Source organism: Anas acuta, chromosome 2 (assembly GCF_963932015.1).
Source record: "Anas acuta chromosome 2, bAnaAcu1.1, whole genome shotgun sequence".
NCBI lineage: Eukaryota > Metazoa > Chordata > Aves > Anseriformes > Anatidae > Anas > Anas acuta.
This window is the reverse complement of record NC_088980.1, coordinates 114564820-114574179: the sequence shown is the minus strand read 5'-3', so window position 1 is coordinate 114574179 and position 9360 is coordinate 114564820. Positions and strand designations below refer to the sequence as shown.

The following is a 9360-nucleotide window of genomic DNA, read 5'->3' as shown; positions in this document are numbered from 1 at the left end:
TAATTAACTGAGCAATTTGTTGTGCCAGAAGAACCCACAGTTGAGCTCTATTACTATAATTACATTCACTGAATACCTTTACAGTCTCTAACTGAAAATGCATAAACATGTAAATAGTGAAATGTGGCATTTGTGTGATTCATCTGAAAGATATGACATGGAAATTAATCAATAGATATAGATGTGTAAGCTAATAAATAGAAATTAGCGAATGGAAGATAATTTATATCTGCCCATCACCTGAAAACGCATCATCAGCTATGTATAACTTTGATTGATTAAACCTCCACAGCTGTGATGTAATTCACCAAATAAATACCTACAGTGGAGGAAGACTCAGTGGGCATGGGAAAGGGGGATGTGAACATGAATAATCACATCACAATAACTCAGGGTGTAACTGACCACAGCTGTTGCAATGACGCTGACTTTACCAATACAAAGGGGAGCAGAGGGGAACCTTTGTTTCAGGTGAACAGCTATGAACAATTGAATGGATCAGCTACAGGTGTAAATGTTTCTCCTTGAGGTGGTTAGGAGAATATGAATGTCTCCCTGAATATAGGGGCAGTAAATATGTGGCTCAGCCCAACAAACAGTATAAAAACTAAATGAAAAAAAAGCATTCTGTGTAGGGCAGTGTAACAGCAGGCTTCAGTTCTAGGGATGTATTGTTGATGATTGGAATGACTGGCATCATGATGGTGAGTATATAGAGACCAGTAACAGGAATCATATTTGTGCTAGGGTATAACTATGTATTTTGATTGCTGTATTGTGTTTGTATAGTGATTGTAGTATATTACTTTGCCACTCTCCCAAATAGGAAAAAAAAAAAATTCTTCTAAAGGGTAAACTTGGTATCACTGATTACATTCTCTGTGAATGATATATCTGAGAGAACCTGGTCAGAGATCAGACACTGACAGTTATTAGCATTTTACAATGTTCTCTGGGTTGAAAGACTATCACTTACGGATTGAGATTATCATCTATATGCTCAAAACTATTTTAAAGACATACATGAATTCAAATAAGATAATGTTATCATGAAAAATGACTGGTATCACAGGTTATATCATCAGTTAATAGTACTTAGTTCTGGGAAATACTGAAAGTTGTATTTAAAAAGCATGTAATCAAGAATCTGATTCTGTAGTCACTGATCCTGTGTGTTAGGGTGATGCAAAACACACAATAGAACCAGACAAAGCTTTTTCTAGATTGCAGTAAGGTGTTTAAGTTCTATTTGTCCTAACTGAAATCAGTGCCTCATGAGAGGGAGAGCCTATACTGTATTACACTTCTGTGCTTCCCTGGTTTAAAAACACTTCCACTGTGGATACCTTTTCCCTTAGAAAGGCAGATAGTGGAGCATGAAACGCCATCTTGGACAAAGATGCTGTCCTGCACTGTGGCATTAAGTGCATAGGCTTAATGAGATGAAAGATTTTGAAGAATGGCCTCAGGAAGGGAATCTTGCTGAAGCTGCCCAGGAACTTCAGTGGACACTGGCTCAGATGCTGACACACATAATGTTGTGCTGCATACTCTCTCAACCAACTAAAACAGGCTACATTTTCTAATGGATCTCTTTGTCAATAGACAAAAATATTTTTTTCAAAAAATAAGGGCCTACCCAGCTTGAAAAGGATCCAATACAGAAATAAACAATTGTAATAACTTTCCTGGATTCTATAACTGTGGTCTGGTCACACTCACTAGGCTTATTCTTTCTTCTTCCAGAAGGTTGTCAAGTATTTTATACCAGGTCCATGTGAGGGAGCACTGACTAAGACCATTACATGCTCTTCTCTGTAAGTTTTGTTTGTGTTTTCCAGGGGTGAGAGGAGCCTGACCATTCATGTTTTATCATACAGCTGTGTTTTTATTGATATCCCAATATGTTTTTTATGTTTCTCTTCAAATAGGAAATTGCTTACATAAATCATTATACCTTTAGAAGGCTACTAGCTGGTACCAACTCATTTGTGCACAAAAAAACGAGTTTTCCTCGTAAGGGGGTGTCGAGAGGCAGGAGACCTTTTCTCCATTAACACTAGCGACAGGACCCGCGGGAACGGGGTTAAGCTGAAGCAGGGGAAGTTTAGGCTTGACATCAGGAGGAAGTTCTTCACAGAGAGGGTGGTTGCACACTGGAACAGGCTCCCCAGGGAAGTGGTCACTGCACCGAGCCTGACTGAATTTAAGAAGAGATTGGACTGTGCACTTAGTCACATGGTCTGAACTTTTGGGTAGACCTGTGCGGTGTCAAGAGTTGGACTTGATGATCCTTAAGGGTCCCTTCCAACTCAGGATATTCTATGATTCTATGATTGTGTTAGTGTCTGATCTGACAAGAGAAGCTTTGAGTCTCTGAAGCAGCTGCTTGTTAGGAACAACCATAGCAATGTTATAAATGAAGTCTCAACTCAATCTGGATTTAGTAATATTTATAAAAGGTATAAAAGGCAAATAAACAGTGCTGGGTATGCGGGGAGTCTACACTCCACCAACACGCACACATGAACATCAAATATTCTGAATATATAGAACATTGCTTTTACATACTAAACCCAAGTATGCCTATACAATCAGAAAAGGTAACAAACAATCCTTTAAGTTCCATGACTTAACAAGTCTCCATTTTCCATTCCTTTTGAACAATATGTCTTGTTTTAAGTTGTCAAGCAACTTGGCCTTCAGGCCTTATGTATCCCATTCTTCCTGGATCGAAGAAAAGCATATCCATCTCCTTTTCAAGGCCAATAGGGCCTGGGTCAAAAGGCATGTCCAGGTCACTAGGGGGCATAACAGCAAAAGTCTTCCATGGCTGTAGCAGCAAAGGGGCCGATGGCGTAGCAGTTGGATCAGTAGAGGAACCCACAGCTCCCTCACTGTCTGGCAAACCACACGTTTGTGATTGTGGCCCCACATGGATCTTTAAGGCCTCAGAGATGGCTTTCCAGGTGCCAAGCAATTCCACTGCAATCTTGTTGTTTTTAGTTGCAGAGTCCCACACCTTGACCTCAGTTTGGTCCCATATTTCAGGATCATAAACTGTCTGATTGTTAATAAGGAGCATAAGCTTTAAGGTTACCAGGACAGTCTTTGTTTCTAAAAATGTATGATTCCCCATAATGCACAACTGCTTACCAGTGAGGGGCAGCTGTGTGCATGGGTCCGCTTCTCTCAGCTTGAGCTACTTCGCAGCTCTGGTGTGCCAATTTCCAGCGACTTTCTGTACAAGCTTCTATGAGCGGTTTGCCAAGTTTGGCCGAACCTATCTTCATGAGACAATCAAAGTGCCTGTTCCCGTCCTGGTCTCCATTCTGCCAGCCTGTTCCTCTTCACTCCTTTTTCCTGCTTCTTTATTGATGACATGTTTTCATCGTGTTGCGCTTTTTTTTTTTTTTTTTTATCTTGAGAGCCCTCTTATACCCTTCTCTCCACAGCAGTTCTTTTCAGTTCTTTTCAAAACAACTTTTCATTGGTCAAACAACTTTGCATATAACAACAACAGCAAACACCCAGAAACTTCCATGCCTCAGTGGTTGGAGAACAAGAAACCTGAGACTGCGTGTTGTCTCCTGAATCACCCCTCTTTGTTCCCTCTGAACTCTTTTACATTCCTGATGGCCTTTTCCTTAAGAGTCTGATATTGTCAGCAACCACGGGGCTTTCCGACCCCCATGGCCACACTCCCAAATCTCCCCCTTCTTTATTAATATCAACGATTTTCTCGACATGAATTACCACTCCATATATAACAGCAAGAAGGAAACTTTCCAAATACAGTGCTGCAGTCAAAAATGTGCATTGAGGAGAGAGTTGGAGATCAGCTTTAACACAAGCTTTGGACTGCCCCTTCCCATCATGCCCTGAGAAGTTACACCACCAGTGTAACAGAAATTCTGGGATATGGACATGTTAAAGGGAGAATGGTGTGTATAGCAAGAACAGGGCAAAACAACTGCACTGAAGGTCAATGAGATGAATACTGAAGCTTTCTCTCTCCTGATGTGCTACACTGCTAATCCAGTGATCTTGCAGTAACTGAAAAAAAAAGAAAGACAAACGTGAGAAGCACTGATGTTATCCTTAAGTTCATGCCTGCTGTGTCTAGCCTATAAGCACACTGTTGGAATCCACAAGAACGCCTTTTATTTCTGTGCAGAATCAGGTGCTTGGCAATCTTCTGCAAAGCAAGAACACCTCTGACTTGAAGTACAGTTATTTATACACAGCTAACTTCTGAAACTATCTAGCTACTTCTGATGGGTTTTTCTGACTTGTCTAGTTTATCTCATATTGTGCATTGCATGGTTTGAATCACAGAATAACTGAGTTGGAAGGGACCCACAAGGATCATCGAGTCCAGCTCCTGAGTCCCTGAAGGAAGACACACAAAAAAAAAAAGTTGTCTGAGAGTGTTGTCCAAATGCTTCTTGAACTCTGGCAGGTTCAGGGCTGTGACCACTGCCCAGGGGAGCCTGTTCCAGGCCTGACCACCCTCAGGGTGAAGAATCTTTTCCTGATATCCAGCCTGAACCATGGGGTCCATCAGTCAGGAGCAAGCTGCTCCAGCACGTGTCCCCCACTAGTGGCAGCTCTACCCCCTGCCCCACGATCCCCTGCTCCTGCATGGGCTCCTCTCCATGGGCTGCAGCTCCAGCCCGGGGCCTGCTCCTGCGGGGGCTCTCCGTGGGCCGCAGCCTCCTCCAGGCCATATGCACCTGCTCCACTGGGGGCTCCTCCACAGGCTGCAGCGTGGAGATCTGCTCCATGTGGGACCCATGGGCTGCAGGGGGACAGCCTGCTCCACCAGGGGCCTCTCCACAGGCCCCAGAGGAACTTCAGCTCTGTGTCTGGAGCACCTCCTGCCCTTCCTTTGCTTACCTTGGGGTCTGCAGGGCTGTTTTGAACTCCTCACTCACCCAGTTTCTGCTGAACAGCATTTTTTTCCTTTTCTTAAATATGCTCTCAGAGGTACAAACAAAATCACTTACTGGCTTGGCTCTAGGCAGCAGTGCGTCTCTTTGGAGCTGGTTAAAATTGGCCCTTATTTAACAGGGGTCAGCTTCTGAATTCTTCTCACAGAAGCCACCCCTGCAGTCCCCACACTACCAAAACTTTGCCACGTAAACCCACTACAAGATCCCAGAAAGATGATGCCTTATGTCCTGGGGTTTAATGAAGGGGAAGTAGAGTTACTCTGGCCCCTCAGGTACTCCTGTTGGCCTGTGCACAGGGAACAGACAGAGTGAGCTCTGTAAGATTCAAGCCACCTTTTCTCTCTCCTGTCAGCTAAGGGACACTTAAAAGTGGTCCCCAAACCTGCGGCTACTTCCCAGACACCAAGTAGAGAGCAGAGCTCACTGAAGAGCTCCTGCCTGAAATATGCTCAGGCTGCTTCCCTGCATGTCTCCCTGACAGGAAGAGGAGAAAAGGAGGCTTTCCCTTCCCATTCCCCAGAAAAAATGAGCCCATGGTGAGGGCTGGACTGGGCAAAGTGTTCACTGGGACCAGTGCAACCAAGCAGTGTCAGCAGCAGTGTCAACCACAGTGGGGCACTGCTCCCCACCACAGGAGCTGTTGTCTTTGTGCCCTTAGTGATCAGTGTGGCTCTTTGCTTTGTAGGGTGTTTCCTTTCATAGTTTGACCTCTGTCCTTTGAACAATTTCCTGTCTATCTTACATTTTCCTGTTGTTAGTCTACACGCAGTATGAGTATACTAAGAATTATGATATAAAATGTAATTTGGATATATAGCTTAATAATGCTAATGATCCAATTCATTTCTGTTTGTTAATAGTCATCCACTGTTCATTCTAACATGATGTGGTGTTTCTTTTATCCAGTTTTCATTAGGCTCTGACAGACTTTCTGAAGACGTGCACGTATTATCAGTCATATGTCACAAGTGCTGGTGTACTTCTGCACAGATGTGAGAGCTACAATGAATACTCTGAGTTATAGAAAATAACATAACTGATCAGGACACACCATACCATCCTATTTTAAGTCACAGATGCGATAGCTGGAGACATTGTCCTTGACAATTTAGGATAATTTTATACAAATTAAAAGAAGCATTCTAGTTAGAGGGATAAAATTTAGCGAACATTTTCTTCCTACCTTCAAATACACGTAGAGGTATTTTCTGCCAATAAGTATTTGCAGTATTACATTACTACTTTTTTAGCTTCTTCACTGGAAATCAGAAATAGCTATGCTTCAATGATGGTAGATGAAATGATGTTTTAGTTTTATAAGCTGCCTTGGGGTCCTGTGAATGAGAACTTTATAATTTGACATTTATAAAATGTCAAAAACAAAAACAAAATTCTCCTAGCTATTTGGGCATTTGAGAGTAATAAGACTCTATTAACATTTGTAGAATATTGTTCAGTATTTTTTTAATCTTTGTTTCTTCTTCAAATCAGTGGGTTTTTTTTGTTTGTTTTGTTTTTTAGGGTTTCTGCTATCTTTCTTCAGCCCAAAGGACTATTAAAATTATCCATTAGTGAAACAGCAATATCCTCTGTGATCTACTACATATCAGAAGAAATGGGTGGCTGTGATTATAGTAGAAACATTACATGAAAAAATTGCCAAAAATATGTTAATGTGCTAATTCTGAATTATATTCCAGAATTCTATGAAGTTAAATGTATATTTTTTTTGTGTGTGTAAGACTTTTGTCTAGACTAGAAAAAGAGGCATTAAAAAGTTGTAAGTATATTTTAATTGAGAGCTGTTTTTAAAAGTGTTAGCATCTAAATACTGAAACTTTCAAAAGCAATTTCAGTGCCTACCAAAACAGATTCTAATGTTTATATTGATTGTATTGGGATGAGAGGGGATGCTTGCAAAAGGAGATTTAATAGATCTAAGAACAATAAAGTGAAGTTTCAACATGAACAGGCAAATTAAAAGCAATGCTATTTCAACCAGTTTTTCAACAAGTGTAAATATATTTACACTTGTAAATGTAAATATTGTAACATTTACATTTTAACTTGTAACTTTACATTGTAACTTGTAAATGTTTATTTAACCCTTTTGCTGTTCTATCACATTTTCTTTATTTAAAATTGTTTATAGAATTACACCATATGAATAGTTTTTATCTGCTGATTTTGGATTAATCATTTACTGAGACCATTGGAAAGCAGAGTTTGTCAATACTAACAATAGTATTTTTATTCCCTGAATAGATAATTGTGAATTTTAGAATCATGCTTTAAATACATATTCCTCAGTATTTTTTCCAGTCTGGATGAAGCAGGTAGGGATAGACAAAATATAGAGATGAACAAATAATGATCATTGTGTTGTACCAAAGTAGCACTGTCACTGTGGAGTAATTTTAAGGAGTTATTTACCTTAAACAGTCGTGTAAAGGAGGAAATGAGGAGATAAATCACTTAATTGAGTTTTGTGAACTATTGTGAACACAGTAGAGTTTAGACTTCATGCATGAAGATATATTCACGCATGAAATATATCCACATAGTGTTGTTATAAACACAAAGTAAAATATATTATGGTTCCTCAGGTTTAAATAAAGGCTACATTGGCATGAAGCAAATAGAATAGAATCTTATAGCAAAAGTATTTTTATTATTATTTATTTATTTATTTTTGAATAAGTGAGATTTAGTGGCTGTAAAATATTATTTGTATTTGAAAGGATGCATAGGTGTGTTTCCTTATACTAAAGATGAGCTGGACTATGTGCTTTTCCTGAATTTATGGAATAAACTACAATTTTGCTGTAGTCCTCAACTGGCTTATATTAAAATAAATATTAATAGAATAAACCTTCTGTGCACATCTGCAAAAAGCAAAGAAAAATTATTTAATATATGAGAATGATGTGATATGCCTAAAATCATAGCTTGTTGTGAATGCATAATTACCCTAAGTAAAGTACAGATGATCTATAAATTATATGTTCATACCACAGAACAGCTTGTGGTTTTGCTGTTTAAGATGGGTGTGTGACTGTGAAAAGGTGACTAGCAGCTGTAAAACTGAACATTATTTCTCACTAAATCCATGAAGCTGATGAGGTTCCAGTAATCTGAGAGCAAACCCAACCCATATTATTTTGTCCCTGCAAAAAGGCCTTTCTTCACAGCTGACAGCAGAACTGACACCTGTCATATCTGCTGTGGGTTCTGTGGTTTGCACCAAGTGAAATTGCTCCTGGTACTTTATCCTCCTGTTCTTACTGACTGATGCAGATGCTTTGGCAGTTAGCCCAAGAGATGAATGCTGCAGGCCTGAAAGGGCATAAAACTTAAGAGAAGTACTGCCAACTTGCTCCTGCCTCCGTTTGTATCTTAGACTGGAGCAAAGTCTGTGCAGTCCATCTTGGTTCACTTTTCTGTGGAACCTCAAGGATTATTACTTAGCCCCAAGGGTTGTTTTTCCTAATGTTTCTTTTATTTCTAGTCTTTGCTTCTCCTCTGGTAACTACTATACTACAATCTTATTATTTTCCATGAACATCATAAAGCATTTGGGAGGGCAGATGATATAAAGTGCAATGAAAAAATTGTGATACAGCCGCTCCGTCTGCATAGAACAGTGAAGAATAGGAACAGATGTGTAGCACAAGCACATTAATGCTGAGGACCCAATGTCCATGCTGTGTGTGTGTCAGGGGAATTTATACTGAACTATGTCTATTCTGATCCCATGGACTATATGTTCGTTTGTCTCACTCATCAAGGTGAGTAGAAGAAATAGGATGATGAAAAAGAAGATTCAATGGAAGAACAAAGAGCTTTCACAAGAAACAGATTATGTTGATGACATGTAGCTAAGCAAGCTAAAGATCCACACCTCAGCTTCTGAACTCCTGCTTCCAGGCATTCACCAATCACATTTATAGTCGGGTGTCCTGTAATAGATTACTCACTTTGAAGAGTTTAATTTTTCCTTATAGTTTAATCTTCATTTCAAATATCATTTTTCTGACTACTATGTTGGTCCAGTTGCCTCAGGGGGCAATATTAATTTCCAGGAAAGTAAACTAAAGAGTCTTTCCTATTTTGGCAAAATAGTTTTACTGAGTGTCTCATGTGGCGGGAGTCATCTTTAATTGCTCAACATCTCTCTTCTTCTATTGTAGTTATGTTCAAGCTTGTCCATGCCTGAGTTATTGTAGAGAGAAATTTCGCAATTGTTGTTCTTTGAGAATCCTTATTGTCATAGCAATTTTGATGAGAACAAATTAAATCATGTTGGTAAAACATGTTTGGACAGTAAGAGGAAACTGCCTTGTAGCAGCAGAACAGTATTCAGTAATAGTGATGATAGTAATTCCAGTGAAGTAGGAAACCTCAT

The 9360-nt window shown here is 39.7% G+C and overlaps 1 long non-coding RNA gene across 1 annotated transcript; it reads left to right on the top strand.

Moving 5' to 3' along the window:
• The first annotated feature begins 473 nt into the window (after positions 1-473).
• On the top strand, positions 474-7862 carry LOC137851807 (uncharacterized). Its single transcript, XR_011093489.1, has 3 exons — positions 474-704; positions 1747-1817; positions 6477-7862. It is a non-coding gene; the product is annotated as an uncharacterized lncRNA (long non-coding RNA).
• The last annotated feature ends 1498 nt before the right edge of the window (positions 7863-9360 follow it).